We start from the raw sequence: 19,098 nt of genomic DNA, 5'->3' as shown, positions 1-19,098 counted from the left end.
GCCAGGGTGAGTCACTTGCAAGGAGAACTTCTGTGTTTAGTTTACCCTTTCACCTTACATATCCCGAAACAAAAGACTTGCCACTCATGGCCTTCCCTGGAATGTTGCTGTGCTTCAGATTTAAACTCAGCTCCAGAGGTTAGGACGGAACATCGGAAGGCCTACTATGAGAGGGACAAGATTATTTAGGGTGCACAATCATGAAGACCTGAGTTTGACCCCCAGTATCCTTGTAAAGAAATAAGCACAGTGGCACATGTTTATCCTCCCAGCACTGGGAAGATAGAAGTAGGTGGCTTTCTAGAGTTCTCTGGACAGCCAGCTTGAACTAATTGGTGAGCCCCAGGCTCCACTGAGATACCCTGTCTCAAAAAGCAAGGTGGTCCTTGCCGGAAGAATGACATCCGAAGTTAACTGGTCTCTGGCCTCCACATGCACACGCATGTATACACACATGTATACACATACACAAACACATATGCACACACACATACACACTTCTGCAACAGACACATACACACAATCAGTAACAATGAAAACAAGTCTTGGTTGAAGAACATGCAGGCCATACTTAACCAATGGATGGCTCTGACTGTGGCTGGGTCACATAAAACAGACTACATTATGGAAGATCTACTGAAAGGCAGATTGTAATTGTGTTGACTTCAAGAAATGTGAAAGGATTAGCCACACAGGGGAAAAAACCCATTCAACCCCCAGGGAAGGGATCTTAAAAGTCATCTCTCAAAGTGGCAACAAGATAAAGGCAGATGGCCACTTAATTGGGTTTGGGGTATCATTCATTGCTTTCCTTTCAGTCTTTGTGTATGATAATATCATGCAATGTCAAAATGTATGAACTTATGTGTGTGTGTGAAATTTTGCATGTGTATAAGCGTATACGTGTGTATAGGTCCATGTTCCAATGTATGCATATGCATGTAGAAGCCCAAAGTTGATGTTGGATGTCTTCCTCGCTCACTCTCTACTTCATTATTGAGACAGGGTCTCTTACTGAACCCGAAGCTTGCAGAGTCAGTTAGTCTAGCTAATTAGCTTGTCCCAGAGATTCCATGCCCTTGCCTCTGGAATGCTAGAATTACAGGCAACTGCTTGTGGTCCTCATGCTTTTATGCAAACACTTTATCCATGAGTCATCTCTCTTGATCTACCTTGGTTTTTGATGTAGGGTCTCTCACTGGCCTGGAACTTGCCAAATAGTCTAGGCTGGCTGTCCAGTGTGTCCCTGTCTCTAATTCCCCAGCACTGAGACTACCACTTGCCTTTTGCACATGGGTTCTGGGGATTAACCTCAGTTTCTCACGCTTGTGATTCCAGCAATGACAGGACAGGGGGTGGAGACAGGAAGCTCTCTGGGCTAGTCCAGTATCAACATTGTGACTCATATATAACTACAGTTCCAGTGGATCCTCTCCTGACCCCTGAGGGCTTTTGCACTAATATGGCGCACAGACAATCATTAAGATAAAACCAAATAAATATTTTTTAAATGGAAGGAATATCAATAATAGGTTTTTTTGAAGTATCAGCAATTATTACTGCTACAGAACAAGTCTATATCTTTACAAAGAGACCTTCTGTACCTGACAGTGTATTAGACATCTGGGGACCAAGTGGTAGAGAGGGTAAGGTGATTTCTATTTGCAGGAACTTGGGGGAAACCTATGAGCTTTTTTTCGTTATAGAAAACCTTCACAGACTTGTCTATTTGGGACATTGTCTCCCTATTATGTGGTGACTCCATTTAGATTCCTTTAATTATATTACAGGAAGCTTCTATAGCAGTAGGTTTCCATTTGACTTCTCAAAGATCCTTTAATGTTAAATATTACTCCATATATCCCCTCCTCTACCTGCTCTTCCATCCCCCTGCCTATTTAATGCTCCTAGTTTCCCCTTTATCTTTTTACAACACTGTACTCTATTTCCCCTTCCTTAGAAGATTCCCCTCTCCCACCCATCCCTTATTAACTCCCTATGGTCTATGGCTATTTTAAATAAAACACACATATCTAAAGCACAAAAGCTAACACCCATGTATAAGGAAAACATGCAATGTTTATCTCTAGGTCTGGGTTACCTCATTCAGGATGGGTGTTCCCTGCTCCATCCATTTACTGGCAAATTTCATAATTTATCTTTTAACAGCTGAATAATATTCCATTGTATAAATGGACCACATTTTCATTATCCATTCTTTAGTCAATGGAGCTGGATGCTTCCACTTCCTGACTATTGTGAATAGAGCAGCAAAGAACATAGATGAGCAATTATCTCTGGAGTAAGATGAAGAGGCCTTACAGCATTAGGTCAAGGAAGCTGCAACTCAGTGTCAGCTTGGCCAGATTCCCAGGCATTTGTGTCTGGACCAGTTATGCAAATCCTCTGTATCTGCAGTCTGGTGTGAGACTGTTAGGTGAGGATGTTAAGTACACAATGCATGCTAGTTATCATTACCATTACTTTATAAGGAAAGGTGGTATGATTTGAGTGTAAAGTGCTCCCTGCAGTTTCATGCATTTGAATACGTGGTCCTTGGTCAGGGCTCTACTTGGGGAGGTTGTAGAAACTTCAGGAGTTGGCACCTAACTGGAGGAAGTGGGCCATTGGAAATACTGATGGGGTGGAGGTTTTGTCTGTGCCAGCTTTTGCTGGAGCTCTCTTTGCTTCTGGATCCATGAAGATTTAACAAGCAAAGTCCCAGATTCCCTCTACCATGTCTCTCCTGCTGCACTGACCTGTGTCCCCTTGAACAGTGAGCCAAAGTGAATCCTTCCTCCCTTAAGTCACTTCTGTCAGGTATTTTATTATCCCTCCCACATAAGAATTTTAGTGTCTTTTTTTTAACAAAGCCCAATGTTTTCAATATTCTAATAGTTGAAAAATCCATCACTTTATGCTTTGTTTTTGCCCCCAGTTTGTTACTGAGTCACAGGATGTCTGTTATCAATTCCAGCCTAGAAGCCACTGGTGAGCTTGGGAAAGCTGTCATGACTGAAGTGTTTATTGCATTGAGTCTAAGGGAGATAGCCAACAGCCTGACAGCTGCAGGAACTTAATGGAGATGGAGCTCTCAGGGGAGCCTGCTGTTGCATCCCAGAGCTAGCATCAGAGACAGCATGGGGGCATTTGCTGCACCTGGATCCTGGGAAATGGGGACAGCAGCAGGAAGAAGCTTTAGCTGTCACCTGCCCTGTCTATGGGCACTGCAGGAAGTGCATTGGGTGTGGAGAGGAAGCAGTGAGAATGGCAGGAAGCCTAAATCCTGATAATGCCCAAGGGTGGTGAAGTGAGCTTCAGCCTTCCCTGCCAGTGAGTTCCTATGCTGGGAGATTAGCAAGAGAGAGGTAATGAGACCCCTGTGCTGCCCACTGGGAAACTGGTGTTGTACAGTTCACTCTTTTTTCGGGTTGACTGGAGTCCCTGAACTGGAGACATGATGTAGCCTCCTCACACTGGAAGCACAGGGCATATAAGGCTTTGCAAGTCTGTTAGGTATTAGGAAGGTTTCAGCCTCAGAGCTTTCTGGATCAGCCACACAGACACAATGCAGCCAGAGTCACATTTAATGAAGGCAGATATGAAGTCAGGGAATGGGGCTCCTCTCTTCCCCCACCCCCACTCCTTTTCTTTCCTGATGAGGAAGGACTGAGGAGATGGATTCAAAGCAAAGGTGCTATGCATGTGCAAAAGGCAGTGCTAGTACATACATATGGTACATACATTTATTGTTGAGTAAAAATAGACTCAGGCCCAGGGAGGTGACTTAGTGACAGAATGTTGACTATGTACATGGCTCTGAGTGGTATCCCTAGCACCACAAAACTAAATAAATAATCAAATAAATAAAGTCAAGAAGTCTTACTAGCCAGGCATGATAGCACACATCTACACTCCAGCACTCATGAGACTGAGGAATAAGTTCAAGGCCAACTGGATGGCCTAGTGAAACTCTGCTCAGGAAAGGAAGTATTGAACAAATATAAAACTTATACAGGACTCTCCCCCACCCCCACCCAGCCTACTTATCCTTTCTGCACTTTGCACGAATATACACCATTTGCTCAGAACCTCTATAGACTGGGAGGCAGCCTCATGGAGGAGATATAGGGCTGAATTTTATACCTGTCCCACCCAGGTTTACATCACATTCGTGTTGCTTCTTGGGAGAATCCTGTGTACTTATCCATCACTTGCTTTTGTATTTTAAATTTGAAAAGAATGTTGTAAGATGAGCCATGTAATATATGCATCTTAGAGACATTTAAAAAGCACACAAAATGATGTCTTGCCCATGGTAAGCTTGATGTAAGTGTTTGGAAAATAATCTGTGCGGAAGCTCTCTGTCTTACTTGGAATGAACTGGATATTGTAGCACCAAGTACTCTAATAACTGCTTGACCTTTCCAAGGAGCAGAGCTCAGTTCCAGAGTGAATTACACATTTTATACAGTTCTTCTCAGGGATGCGGAGCTCCAGCTAATGAGTAGAGAACTATTCCCACTGTGGTTCCCTGCACTGTCTGGGACTTCTCCCTAGAAACATGAGACACAGTGAGTATCAGCAGGAGTATGTGAAAGAGAGAAGGTGAGTACCAACAGGAGTATGTGCAAGAGAGACGGTTCAATTTGGAAAATCCTTTTGCTGTTGTTTGTTTTTAAATTAGGATCTCACTATATATCTCAGGTTGGCTCCAAGTCCCTCTGTAGTCCAGGCTAGTCTTGAACTTACAGTGATCCTCCTGTGTCAACCTCCCAAGTGCTGTGATTACAGGTGTGCACCACCACAGCTAGCCAGGAAATCTTGATTTTAAAAATGTCATGAAGCTTATTTTTCCTGGGTCTTTAATATACTGACATGCACTCCAATTTCCAATGAAGGCTATTCAGAACTCAAGTCACTAGTGTGATGTCCACTATACCCTGGTGAACTCTGCTTTATACTGTGCACAGCCATTTCAATGACATAATCCTTTGGAAGCAGAGGGATAATGGTATTGGAAGTCCTGCTGATCTCAGACCTAGCAGAAAATCTTAAGGTTCACTAGTTTCCATAATTGTTTTAGAAAATTCTTTCCCAGTGTTTTCCTCCCTGGAATGCAAATGATTCTGTTTGTGAACTGGCACCTGGGCCTTCCTTCTTGTGGGTGGTGACATCAGGGGTTCATAAACAGCAAGAGACAGAGATGAAAGGAAGGTGTTAGAACCCTGAACATTTTAAAGCATTGGTGCATATATTCATGTTCAGTGCTGTGCAGCAAATTACTCTGAAGAGCTCCATATCACAAAAAACAAAAACAAAAACCTTTTATGTCTTGAAGTTTCTAAGTGTGACTTACCTGGGTTCTCTGCTTTTATGCACTTGGGGGTGGAGTTCTCATCAGAGGCTCCATTGGGGGGAAAAATAACTGGCTCCCAAGCTATGCATGCAGTAGAGTAGCACCCTCCCAATCAACAGTTTTACTTTTTATGATTTTTGGTTACCTATGATCAGTTGTGGTCTGAAAATATTTAAATAAATATGAGATTATAGAAATAAACAATCTATGCATTTTAATCATTGTAATCGGCATGAAGAAATCTCATATCATCTTGTTTTATCCCACCAGATTCATTTCTTGGTCTGGTGGATCGAGACTGTATATGCTACTCTCCTTCTATGAGCTCTGCTCTCTCATTTAACAGACTGACTCACAGTATGATAGTGCTCCCATTAAATAAAACGTAGTTTGCTTCATGTTCCAGAATAGAGATGCTGGCCATTTCATTACAGGATGTCTTAGTTAGGGTTTCTGTTGCTGTGAAGAGACACCATGACCACAGCAACTCTTCTAAAGGAAAACATTTAATCAGAGCTGGCTTACAGTTTCAGAGGCTTCGTTTATTATCATCATGGTGGGAATCGTGGCAGTGTACAGACAGACATGGGACTGGAGAAGGAGCTGAGGGTTCTATATCTTGGTCCACAGGCAACAGGAAGTGAGCTGTCACACTGGGCACGGCTTCAGCATATATTGGCCCTCAAAGCCTGTCTCCACAGTAACACATTTCCTCCAACAGGGCCACACCTACTGCAACAAGGCCACACCTCCTAATCATGCCACTCCCTATAGGCCAAGCATTCAAACTTATGAGTGTATGGGGGCCACACCTATTCAAATCACCACACAGGATATTATTAAACTTGTTATATTTAGTTATTATTGTTGTTTATCTCTTCTTGTGCCCAACTTGTAAAGTTTATCTTAGGTATGTGTGGATGGGGGCACACACGATATAGATTATGGTACTCTCTCTGGTCTCACAGATCTACTGGAACAGATCTTGCACCAGTAAAGACACAACACTAGATTCATTTCCTTGTATCTGTGTGTGAACATGATAGCAGCTCTCGTCTTCCAACCAGCAGGATCTCCCCACTCTGCCTAGTGGCTGTCTTTCATAATGCACCATAATCATAAGAGTGACAGCCCCGACTTTTGACATATTCTGTGGGTTAGAAGCTGGTCATATGTCCCAGACTTGCTCGCCAAGAGGGAATTACGTAAGGTGTGGTTCTTGGGACCTTTAAAGGTGTGTCTGCCATAGAACGTTTTTACAATCCTGACTGAGACATGACTTTTCTTTGGCAGAACTAAAATCAGATTAAACCAGTCATTTCGTTTTGTTCTGTGTGTCAGGGATACAGGCTAGCTTTTGGGGGTGACACACACTCGTTGAAGCACTGAGCTTGTACATGGGTTCTGGGTTCTGACCTCAGGTCCTTGTGCCTTGATTAACTAAGCCATCTCAGCAGCCATTAGAGTTCTGTTTTATTATTTAATTATCTATTTTTAAATTTAGATAGTACCTTCCTGCTCAGTTTCTCTTGTCTCCACATCTTAAAACAGAAAAGTAAGAACCACATTGCCTGGCTTTCTATATAGCCATTCCCAGGAGTCTCGAGGTAGACCCTGGTTTATCTGTGTGGTGGACGCGAGTCGAGAGCTGACCTATGTGAAGCCATGCCTTCCTGTCTGGATAACCTTTGGCAAATGGCTTCTCTGATTGGTGTCTTCACATGTAAAATGGGGATAAGAAGGCTAAGCTTTGCTCCCTGTATGAAAGCCTCAGTGAAATGGATTTCTCAACTCCTGGTCTCTAGGCCCAGCAAGATCTCTCTGCTTTTCCCTCCATTCGTTCTTTCCCACTCAGCATTCACAACTGTGTAGACTCTGCTGCAGTGGCTTCATCACCCACCACTTCTCATTGTCTATGCTTTTGCATCTGCTCTTCCCTAGCTGAACTGTGCCTGTAGATTCCATGACCCTCGAGTCCTCCTCAAGAGGGACTCACTCAAAGGGTGACAACGTCACAGTGCCCATCCTGACGCTATGCCCTGCCCTATAAGACTCATCACCTGCCTTCTTTGCTCCACAACAGATGTCATCTGAGTCTCTTTAGAAACATGTGCACACATTTCATCTTTTGTCCTTAATCAGGGCACCAGCTTTGAGGAGGCAGAGTGATTTCCCATCACTCCCTGCCTGATACGTTTGTTGAATGAAATGGTGTCATTTTGTAACATGCATGTACATTGGATATGTGCCATTTTACACAGGCACAGTTTCTGAGATATGGTCTAAACCAGACAGAAGACAGTCAGTATGAAAAGAGAGTCAAAATACTGTAATATTCAAAGTAAATACAACTGGAGTTCTGGCCAAAATAATAGATTTAATTAGTTCAGAATTAATGCAGATTCTGGATTCCCTTTTAATGCTAACATTTCCCTCTTCTTTTCTTTCTTATTTTTTTTTAAGGAAAGGAAGGAAGGAAGGACAGAGAGAGAGAGAGAGGGAGAGAGAGAGAGAGAGAGAGAGAGAGAGAGAGAGAGAGAGAGAATATTACCTTTGGTCAGGATCCCAGTGTGTAGCCATGGCTGGTCTGGGGACTCTGTGTGTAGACCAGGCTGGCCTTGAATTTGCAGTCATCCCCCTGCCTCTGCCTCCTAAGTTCTGTAATTGCAGGCAGGTGCACCTTGCCTCAGTTTAATTTTTTTCTCATTGTTAGTATTTGGCTCTTTTTTTTGGGGGGGGGGTTCAAGACAAGGTCTCTATGTATAGACTTGGCTGTCCTGGCACTTGCTCTGAAGACCAGGCTGGCCTAGAATTCACAGAGATCTGTTTGCCTCTCCCTCCCCAGTGCTGGGATTCAAGTCATGCGCCACCACTACCTGACTGTTAGTACTAAGTTCTTAAAGGAAAGGAAGATGAGAGAGATTTGTAGCAGAAACAATGGAATTTTTCTTTGGCAAACGTTAATAGTTAATTGAATTGAAATAATAGCAAGATCTAATGATGATGTTATTAGGAATTCATGCTGTAATAAAGAACTGAGGGAACACCGCTTCAGCTTTAAAAAAAAAAAAAAAAAAAAAAAGCTATTCTTAGGGTTGGGGAGCTGGTTGTGTCATTAAAGTGATTGCCACAGAGCCACAAGACCTGAGTTCTATCCTCAGCACCCAATATTAAAAGCCTGTAACACCAGTACCAGGAAAGATAAAATAGTGGGATCCCTAGGGCTTGCAGCTCAGCTAGTCTAACCAAATCACTCCAGTTCAGTGATAGACTCTGACTCAAAGAAATAAGGGGAGAGTGATAAAAGACACACTTGAACTGTGGCCTACACACACACACACACACACACACACACACACACACACACACACACACACACACTAGAAATAACACTATTCTCATCAGTACAAATTCATCTAAGTTATCAAAAAATTAATCTGTAATTACAATACTGGCTTATTGAAATCAATTTGGGATATTTAGAGTTGGTTTAAAATGATTTTTATTTTCCAAAGGATTGAGACCAATTGCTTCTGCAATAGTAAGAAATAAGCGATTCAAATTGATTTTTTTAAAACTTTAATTTGAGGAGGTGGGAAGGAAGAAGGCAGGAAATTACAAAACCCTTTGTCAGACACTGCCACCTGCTGGCCAATATTCAAAGTGCCGTTTCAGGCTCATGAGTGAAATTAACTCCGTGCTGATATTTCCAGTTATTAAAGCTCCTGTAAAACCTGAAGTTAGGATCACGATTACATGTGAATATTAATTAGTTATACATAAAATTTAATCTATCAAAATTCTTAAATGAATTCTCTATAGTGCAAAAGAAATGCCAGTTCCAGATTTTTTTTTAAAAAAAATATTCCATTAAAAAGTGATTATCCCTATCATTTAGCCATCTGTATGGGGTAAAATCAGCAAATGAAACAGCCTGGAGGCCTGCCCTCCCCACGGTTTACCAGATGAGGGCTAAATCGCTTTAATTTTCTTGGTCAAGTGCCCCTCACAGCACTCGCTCTTGGCTCCATGTGGATGTAATCAAAGCTGACAAGTGAGATGTGAACAGCGGCTGCTCCCCCAGACAGGTGTTGCTGACTGCAGAGTCCGGTGCTTCGGATGCTGTCCTTGGCGGCTCAGGGCTTCGTGATTATCATCAAACACAAAACTTTCCCATGGTTGTTCAGATGGGAGACCAGAATCTGGGATTGTGACTAAAGACCTTGCAGACCGCTCTTCTTTGCGAAAAGCCGCGTGAGTTCGCTGAACTCCCACTTTCCTGTCGTCCCTGAGTTGGAAAGCAAATTCTCTCCCGCGTGAGATTAACAAGGGTTCACTAACAGTGTGTGTTCTGTCATCCCTGGAGTTAACCGCCACAATGTGTTCACAAGCAGCCTTCTCGTTCAGTCTAATGTTCCCGAATGATTTGCACTGGCCTCTTGAAAAAGGACAGGTGTTGGAAGCAATCCGTGTGGTTCTGTTATCATGCCCAGCTCCTCTATAAGTGAGATTAATGAGACTGGTGGCTCCTTGCTTGGGGTTTCCTAATGCACAGACTAGCATTTCTGAGCTCCCTTGATAGTACATGGTTGTGCAGTTGTTTTGTTCCTAAGGTACCCCTAAACCTTCATGGGATTTTCAGAACAGAGACTGAGTATGTGGCTCAGACAGTAAAGGGTTTACCTAGTAGACACAAAGATCTGAATTCTACCCCAGAACCCATATAAAATTGCTCCACATGGTGGGGCAAGCTTGTGACCCCAACCAGAGGAGGCCGAGACAGGTGGAACTCTGGAGCTCACAGGCCAGACATTGTAGATGAATTTCAAGCTCCAGGCTAATAGATATCTTGACCCAAAGGAGTTGGGAGGGGGGCATTTCTGAGGATGACAACCAAAATTGTCCTCTGGCTTGGACATGTTCTCTCTCTCTCTCTCTCTCTCTCTCTCTCTCTCTCTCTCTCTCTCTCTCTCTCTCTCTCTCTCTCTCTCTCACACACACACACACACACACACACACACACACACACACACAAAGATCAAATGGGCTGGTATCCAATTCACAGCACTGTTGTAGGGATGAATTAAGGCAGGCACAGTTCCGGGTACAGGGTGTCTGGTGCACATAGACATTAACGTCAATGGATGATCAGAATAGAGGTCAGGATTATCACTACAACACGATGGCAGATGCAGTCTGGCTCTGTGAATGGGCTGGTTGTGGTCCACTGAGCGGCTGGCAGTCTCTTTCTCAACTGGTCTCCACTAGCTCCTGTAACTGCCCTGCTGATGCTCTTGCAGTTATGGAAACTTGCTTTCTTTTGCCTGAGGGGGCTGGGCTGTGACCTTCCAGAGGTCAAGTGTTTACCAGCAGCCCTTCACCACCAGCAGAGTAAAATGCTTCAATCAAGGGCTGGTAGCTCACAATAGGATTTAGAAGAGTAACAGTTAGGGGGTTAAGAAACTCCCATAATGCAGAGGGAAATGTAGAAGCATTCCTTGCCATTCACTTATTTAACCCTGGAATATAGTTTAATTAAAAAGCAATTCAGAATAGAGTGAATATGGTCAAATATGTATGTTACAAATGCACAATGAAATCCATTATTATGCACAATTGATGTGCTAGTAAAAACTTTTTTTAAAAAAAAGAAAAAAAGCCTGCTTTTGCTGAGCTAACTAGACTTGTTTCTTGAGATAGGATCCATGTATCCCAGGCTGGCCTTGAACTCACTGCAGAATTGGGGATGAGTTTGACTTCTTGATCCTCCTGTGTCTACCTCCTGAATGCTGGAGTTACAGGCATAAGACAGCATACCCAGTTTGCATGGTTCTGGGGACTGAACTCAAGACCTCATGCATGCTAGGCAAGCATTTACCACCTGACCCACATTCCCACTCCTGAGCCAATTAGACTTTAGTTGCTTTCTAATCTTGAAGCCTTTTATTTAGTAAAGCATGTGTTAAAATTGAAGAAAGGGCACAGGCTTGGAAATCTCAAAGTCTTCATTGTAAATCTTCTTGAGTGGATCTTTTTTTTAATTTTTTTAATTAGAAACAAGATTGATTTACATGACAATCCCAGTTCCCTTCTCCCTCCCATCCTCCCCTACCACCCCCCCAACTAAAACCATACCTATCACATATCCTATCTTCTATTCTTCACCTGACTCAACCTTTCTGCTCCCTCATGACCTCTGCATCCTTCCTCTTCTTCCCTTCTCATTCTCGTAGCTCCCTCCCCCCTCTTCCCATGCTCTCAATTTGCTCAGGGGATCTTGACCCTTTCCCCTTCTCCAAAGGACAATGTTTGTCTCTTTTAGGGTCCTCCTTGTTTATTAGTTTCTCTGGCAGTGTGGATTGTAGACTGATAATCCTTTACTCTATGTCTAAAATCCACATATGAGTGAGTACATACCATGTTTGTCTTTTTGTGATTGGATTACCTCGCTCAGAATGGTTTCTTCTAGTTCCATCCATTTTCCTGCAAATTTCAAGATTCTATTGTTTTTTTTTCCATTGAGTAGTACTCCATTGTGTAAATGTACCACGTTTTCTCTATCCATTCTTCGGTAGAGGGGCCTCTAAATTGCTTCCAGTTTCTGGATATTACAAATGTGCTGCTATGAGCATCGTTGAACAGATGTCCTTGTTGTATGAACGTGCTTCTTTTGGGTATATGCCTAACAGTGGACTTGCTGGATCTTGTGGTAGACTGATTCCCATTTTCTTGAGGAGTCACCATAATGATTTCCAAAGTGGCTGTACAAGTTGGCACTCCCACCAGCAGTGGAGAAGTGTTCCTCTTTCTCCACATCCTCTCCAACATGAATTGTCATTGGTGTTTTTGATTCTGGCCATTCTGACAGGAGTAAGATGGTATCTCACAGTTGTTTTGATTTGCATTTCCCTGATGGCTAAGGATGTTGAACACTTTATGTGTCTTTCAGCCATTTTAGATTCCTCTATTGAGAATTGTCTATTTAGTTCTGTACCCCATTTTTTAATTGGATTGTTTGGTGTTTTGGAGACTAGCTTCTTGAGTTCTTTGTATATTTTGGAGATCAGCCCTCTGTCAGATGTGGGGTTGGTGAATATCTTTTCCCAGTCTGTGGACTGCCATTTTGTCTTGCTGACTGTGTCCTTTACCTTACAGAAGCTTCTCAGTTTCAGGAGGTCCCGTTTATCAATTGTTGATCTCAGTGTCTGTACTACTGGTGTTATGTTCAGGAAGCAGTCTTCTGTACCAATTAATTCAAGGGTATTTCCTGCTTTGTCTTCTAATAGGTTCAGTGTGGCTGGGTTTATGTTGAGGCCTTGGATCCATTTTGACTTAAGTTTTATGCAGGGTAAAAGGCTTGGGTCTATCTGTAGTCTTCTACGTGTTTGCATCCAGTTATGCCAGCACCATTTGTTGAAGATGTTCTCTTTGTTCCAGTGTATAAATTTGGATTGTTTGTCAAAAATCAGGTGTTCATAGGTGTGTGGGTTAATATCAGAGTTTTCAACTCTATTCCATTGGTCTACCTGTCTATTTTTGTGTCAATGCCAAGCTGTTTTCAGAACTATAGCTCTGTAATAGAGCTTGAAGTCAGGGATGGTAATGCCTCCAGAAGATGTTCTATTGTACAGGGTTGTTTTGGCTATCCTGGGTCTTTTGTTTCTCCATATAAAGTTGAGAATTGTTCTTTCAAGGTCTGTGAAGAATTGTGTTGGCATTTTGATGGAGATTGCATTGAATCTGTAGATTGCTTTCGGCAAAATTGTCATTTTTACTATGTTGATCCTACTTATCCAAGAGCATGGGAGATCTTTCTGTTTTCTGGTATCTTCTTTAATTTCTTTCTTTAGAGACTCAAAATTATTATGGTACAGGTCTTTCACTTTTTTGGTTAGTGTTACCCCAAGGTATTTTATGTTGTTTGTGGCCATTGTAAAGGGTGATGTTTTTCTGATTTCTTTCTCCACCAATGTGTCATTGGTATATAGTAGGCTACAGAATTTTTTGAGTTAATCTTGTATCCTGCCACTTTGCTGAAGGTGTTTTATCAGCTGTAGGAGTTCCCTGGTAGAGTTTTTTGGGTCACTTATATAGACTATCATATCATCTGCAAATAGTGATAATTTGACTTCTTTGAGTGGATCTTAAGATATGATCTTAGAGAATTAAAGATCTGCTGAACATTCCAATTTTTATTATGTAATATTCCAATTTTAATTCTGGCTTTGTAGAGAGGGGTGTTGAAGTAACCAAGAGGGTTATGAGGGTAAGAAAAGGGTCCTATCTCATGGCATTTATATTAGTGTGTAAGAAGATAGGAAACAGCTTTGAGGTGGAAAGAGATGGGACAATCTGAGCCTGAGGCAGGTTGCTGCAACTCCACGTAGGTCTGTTCCTTGGCCATGGAGACCTTTCTCAATGATCTCATCTAAAATCACCACACATGCTCCTTGTGTCCATACTTTACTGTGTGAAAGGTTTGGATGGTCGCTCTCCAAAGACAGGCCCACAGTGTAATTCCTGGAACCAATGGATATGATCTCTCTCTCTCTCTCTCTCTCTCTCTCTCTCTCTCTGTCTCTGTCTCTCTGTCTCTGTCTCTGTCTCTCTCTCTCTCTCTCTCTCTCTCTCTCCATCCCTTCCTCCCTCTCTTTCTCCCTCGCCCCCATGGGGTTCTTTCCAGATATACTAACTGTAGACTCTTGTCCTCCAGTGTTAATCAGGGGAACCCAACCACAGTCACAATCCTTGTGTGTTATAAGAGTCACAAAAAGAGAAGTTGACATAAAGATGAAGCAGAGTTTGGAGTTGCATAGCCATCAGGTGATGTCTAGAGTCGATGGAAGAGGCAAGAGGTTACTCTCTTGATGGGGGATGTACTTCTATGTATGTTTATCTTATTGATTGTTTAAAAAAGTTCTGCTTGGCCAATGAAATGGCAAGTTAGGCAGGACTGGGAGTCAAAGAGGATTCTGGGAAATGTAGTAGAGAAGCGATGTTCCAGACAGGAAGTGACATAGCAAGGAGACTCATATCTAAGCGGGGAAACAGGAAGTGGCCCCTTTTTCCCCTCCGCTCCTGCTCCAGCGGCACAATGTGATCCACCGGCAAGGAGGGACGCCAATAAGGTATCCAATAAGATAAGTCTTATAAAATATATAGATTTATGATAATTGAGACTGAGCTAACAGATGAGGAATCCTAGTCATTGGCCAAGCAGCTCTGAACTTAATACAAGTTTCTGTGTATTCATTTGGGTCTAACTCAGTGGACGGCTGGCGTAAAGCTCACACGTGGCAATGGGGCTCAGGCAGCTTTTGGCAGAAAGATTTATCCTAACACTCTCTTCTAGAGATGCTTTGATGACACCCTCATTTCAGGCCAGGAGAATCTTGACTTAGGAAAATCTTTTTTGTTGTTGGAAGACATCAGCTTGTGATAACTCATTATCGCAGCCTCAGGACTCTGATCCTGCCTGCTTCATGTTTGCCCGTGTTCTGGTTCCTCCCACTGGATAAGAAGCTCTCCCTTCCTGCAAGGACTCCTCGGAGATCTCTGCTCTCTCTCCAGATACTACAGCCAACTCCCCCCAGATTCTGACTTCTGAGGAGGGCCACCCTAAAGAGGAGGGCCAGCCCCAACTGCTCTTTCCTTTGGCTGCCTGAAAGAATCACTGACCTTCTCTGTGTGGGCAGAGCTTGGTTCAAAGTCAAGATACACAGGGCGGAGCTTAGGTGGGGGAACAGAAACCCTCCTAGACATTTAAACAGAGATTTAGTGGAGTGTTGTTAGTACACAGATGCAGGAGAACTTACACAGCCACATTCACCCACAAACCCTCCAGGAGGGAGCTGGGGGTCATCAACATTTAGGAGAGCACACAGCAGAAGGGGATAAGCTAAGGTTTTCTGAGAAGGCTCAAGGTTAGTCCTGGGAACACCGGAGTCCAAGGGTGGAGCTGGCTCCTGCTGCTTGCCTAAAATGTTAGTGCTGCCACCCAGTCACAGGGGCTGGAAGCAGAGAGTCAAAAGCCTTTGTTCCGAAGCCTCCTGCTTGTCATGCCTACCTGCCTTCCAAGCCCATCCTTGGCTTCCCAGAAACAGAACCTAGCAGGAAAACCCCGACAAAGTCTATTGGGAAATTTATCTTGGGTGTAACCACAGGACAGGATAGACAGGGCTGGATTTAGACCTGAGAGATAACAGCTTGATTACTCATGTAAATGATGATCGATTGTGCTTTGGGGCCTGTCATTAGCAAATGTAACAAGGATGAATCGCATGCAGCTTTGTGTGTATGTAACTCATTTTTTTTTTTTTTTTGGTTTTTTCGAGGCAGGGTTTCTCTGTGGCTTTGGAGGCTGTCCTGGAATAGCTCTTGTAGACCAGGCTGGTCTCGAACTGACAGAGATCCTCCTGCCTCTGCCTCCCGAGTGCTGGGATTAAAGGCGTGTGCCACCAATGCCCGGCTTTATGTATACTAACTTAATCATTTGTGTAATTCTTGGTTTGTTCCATGTCTGTCTACCTCACTGGATTTCAAGCACCACATGTTACATATCTTTCCCCTGTGGTAGCCCCAGGATCTAACAAGGGCTATCAGAGTTGGCTGCTTCTAAACAGTTAACTGACTCGTGCTTTTCTGGGACTTTGTCTGTGTTGATTGATGCCTTGGAGGGCTATGCCATCCCATGCCTTGTAGGAAGAAGTCTTCTCTCCTCTCATAATTATGATATAACCCTTGTTTTTCATGCTGTTATTCCAGAGGAGGGGCCGGGAGTGAAGAGACAAGTTGGCAGGTGGCTGCTTGCAGTCTAAATTAACTTCATTCAGCTGTCCACACCAGCCCATTATTGTCAAACCTCCAGTGTCTGCTTCTTTCTCTCATGTCAATGTGCTCTCGGACTCCCTTGAGTCACTTTAGTTTGGGAAATTCCTTTAGATTTTTCTTTATGAGGGCTCAAAGTGGGGGATTTTCCACAGATGACTGTGTGCAAGTGTTGTCAATAGCAGGAGACCCTGCCCAACACAACTGCCAGAAGCCCTAGGAGCTGTCCAAACCCCTGCTTAGGAACCTCTCTATTCAGGGAAAGATGGACCCTCAGAGCTCAGTTAGTAGTGTGTTTGTCTGAAAAGCATGAGGACCTAATTTTAAAAGGGGAGGGGGGTGACAATTGGCTTAGTGGTAAAGGCATTTGCTGCCAAACCAGATAATCTGAGATTGATCCCCAGCATCCACATGTTAGGGGAGAACCAACTCATACCAGTTGTCCTCTGACCTCCACGGGTGAACCTTGGTGCATGTACACACACACACACACACACACACACACACACACACACACACAGAGAGAGAGAGAGAGAGAGAGAGAGAGAGAGAGAGAGAGAGAGAGAGAAGAGAGAGAGGGGAGAGAGAGAGAGAGAGAGAGAGAGAGAGAGAGAGAGAGAGATCACTGGTGATGGGATGATGTTCGGTAAGTAAGGGTACTTGCTGTGCAAACATGAAAAACTGAATGCAAATCCCTAGCATTTGCCAAATGCCAAACCAAATGCCAAAAGCCAGTCAATGGTTTTAGTATCTATGTCCCAGTATTGGGGGATGGAGACAGCTGGATCCTGGGAGCTCCATCTCCATGGTGGGAAAGCTTAGCTGGAACTGTGAGCTTCCCAAGCAGTGATCCATTTGTGAAGGGGAGGACTGAGTCATGGCTTCTTACACTAGGAGTGGGGTTAGATCAAGTAGCCAATATCCAGAGCTTGGTATACAGAAAATAAACAGGAGACAACAGGGAGAAATCTTCTGGATTCCAATGTATTTATACTCTAGTAGACTACCCCAAATGACTCCTTTTTCATTTTAATCATTTTACCTCCCTCTGGGGAAAGGGAGCACCAATAAATGAAGCACACATTTCCCAGACCAAACTTTTCTGAAAGTGTTTAATAAGTCCTTGGCCTGCAAAGTCAGTGTGACTCATTCTGAGTCCTTTAATGGGAGTTGTGATAGTCTTCAAAGAAAAAAGATCCCATAAAAATCAGAGTAGACAATAGAAAAATATGACTATGTGAGGCTGGAGAGTTGTCACAGTGGTTAAGATCATGGACTCCTCTTTTGGAGGACCCAGGTTCAATTCCCAGAGCCCACATGGCTCCCAAGGGTCTATAACTCCGGTCCTGGTGCATCCAAGCCCCTCTTCTGGCCTCCTTGAGCACTGCATGAATTGATGCATGCATGCGGTGTACATTCATGCAGGCAAAACACCCACACACATAAAATATCAAAAGAAATACATCTTTCAAAAGTTTTAAAAGATGAGATAAACCTTTAAAATGTGAATGTGTGGATGCAACAAAAATATCTGAACTAAAATAAAATCCAAAGGAGTGATTTGATTGGCCAGGCATGGGCCAATGGATTCTCCCATGATGGTAAGCACACTCATTTGAGACACCAGGAGGGAAGTGAAGGTACATACAACTTAGAGGACTGCTCATCCACCCACCACAGCTCCAAAAGCTTCCAAATCCCACCCTCTTAGAGAGAAATCCACCCACACATGCAGGTGAGGTTTCTTGCTCAGTGCAACAAGCAACGTTCTCAATTTTCACTGTCATCATCATGTCATCTGTGATTTCAGTTGACAACCACCACACAGGGAGATTGAGAGCTGCGCTGTAGGGCCTGAGTATGGGTTCAGGGTGCCCATCTTTAAATTCAGAATTCTTACCCTTCATCCCAGTTGCCTTCTCTATAGCAGCAGTTAAAAACAAGCAGAGGGAAAGAGAAGCTACAAAGTTGGACCGGTTTCCCAGGTGGCATTTGTGTTGATTCAAACAAAACAGCACTGTTTTATCTCAACAGTCCAAGGACATGACAGATTCTGCCTGATAGCCAGCAGTAATGTAAGCTCAAGAAATAATGTCGTCCGCAGTTTCTCTGGGGAAAGTGATGCTTGTCAGCCTGAAGAAACGACCACGCCATCCTACGCCCAGATGCTTCCGTTCTGTTTAAACTGTACGCATCTTGGAAACCGAGCTCTTTGAGGGCTCCCAAGACTAACAGTTCTCATTCATTTCTTGTCTTCAAACAGGCACCCTGCTGACAGGCTTCCAGGGCCCTCAGCCTTAGCAAACACGTCATTTTCTTTCACAATGAGAAGATAAACGTGACCCAAGGCATGAGTGACTTACTGGCGTCCATTGCTGGGTTGCTGGGTGTCACTCAAAGTGCCTCTCTGGGAGAATGTGTTTCCAGGCAAAGAAAGTGTCACAGCTTGCAGTTAAAGTAAAGTTTGCTTACCCCCACTTGTCAAAACAGCCCATTCCATTGAATAAAGGAGACATCAGACACTGTCTAAATGAGTAGTTAAAAAGAGGGCCTGAGGCGGGGGTGGGGTGGGGTGGTAAGATCCATTCCTCCATATGCCTGAAGAGAGGTCCCAGTTTCTACTTTTCACTGCTGAGATGCTATGAAATCAGATGTATTTACTTAATACCAGAGAAAAGAACATAGCAAATAAGAGATGGGGTGGGGGGAGGGAGAGACAGACAGCAAAGATGTGCAAATGGTACTAAGGTATGGGATGACATTCTCTAAGTGTGTGAATGTGCACACACCCATGTGTGCACACATATGCTAAGCCAACCCTGGTCTCTTACATGCTAAGCCTGAGCTCAGCCCCTGACTTATGCTCTGAATATATATATATATATATATATATATATATATATATATATATG

This window comes from Cricetulus griseus, chromosome 8 (assembly GCF_003668045.3).
Source record: "Cricetulus griseus strain 17A/GY chromosome 8, alternate assembly CriGri-PICRH-1.0, whole genome shotgun sequence".
NCBI lineage: Eukaryota > Metazoa > Chordata > Mammalia > Rodentia > Cricetidae > Cricetulus > Cricetulus griseus.
This window is presented reverse-complemented; position numbering follows the sequence as displayed.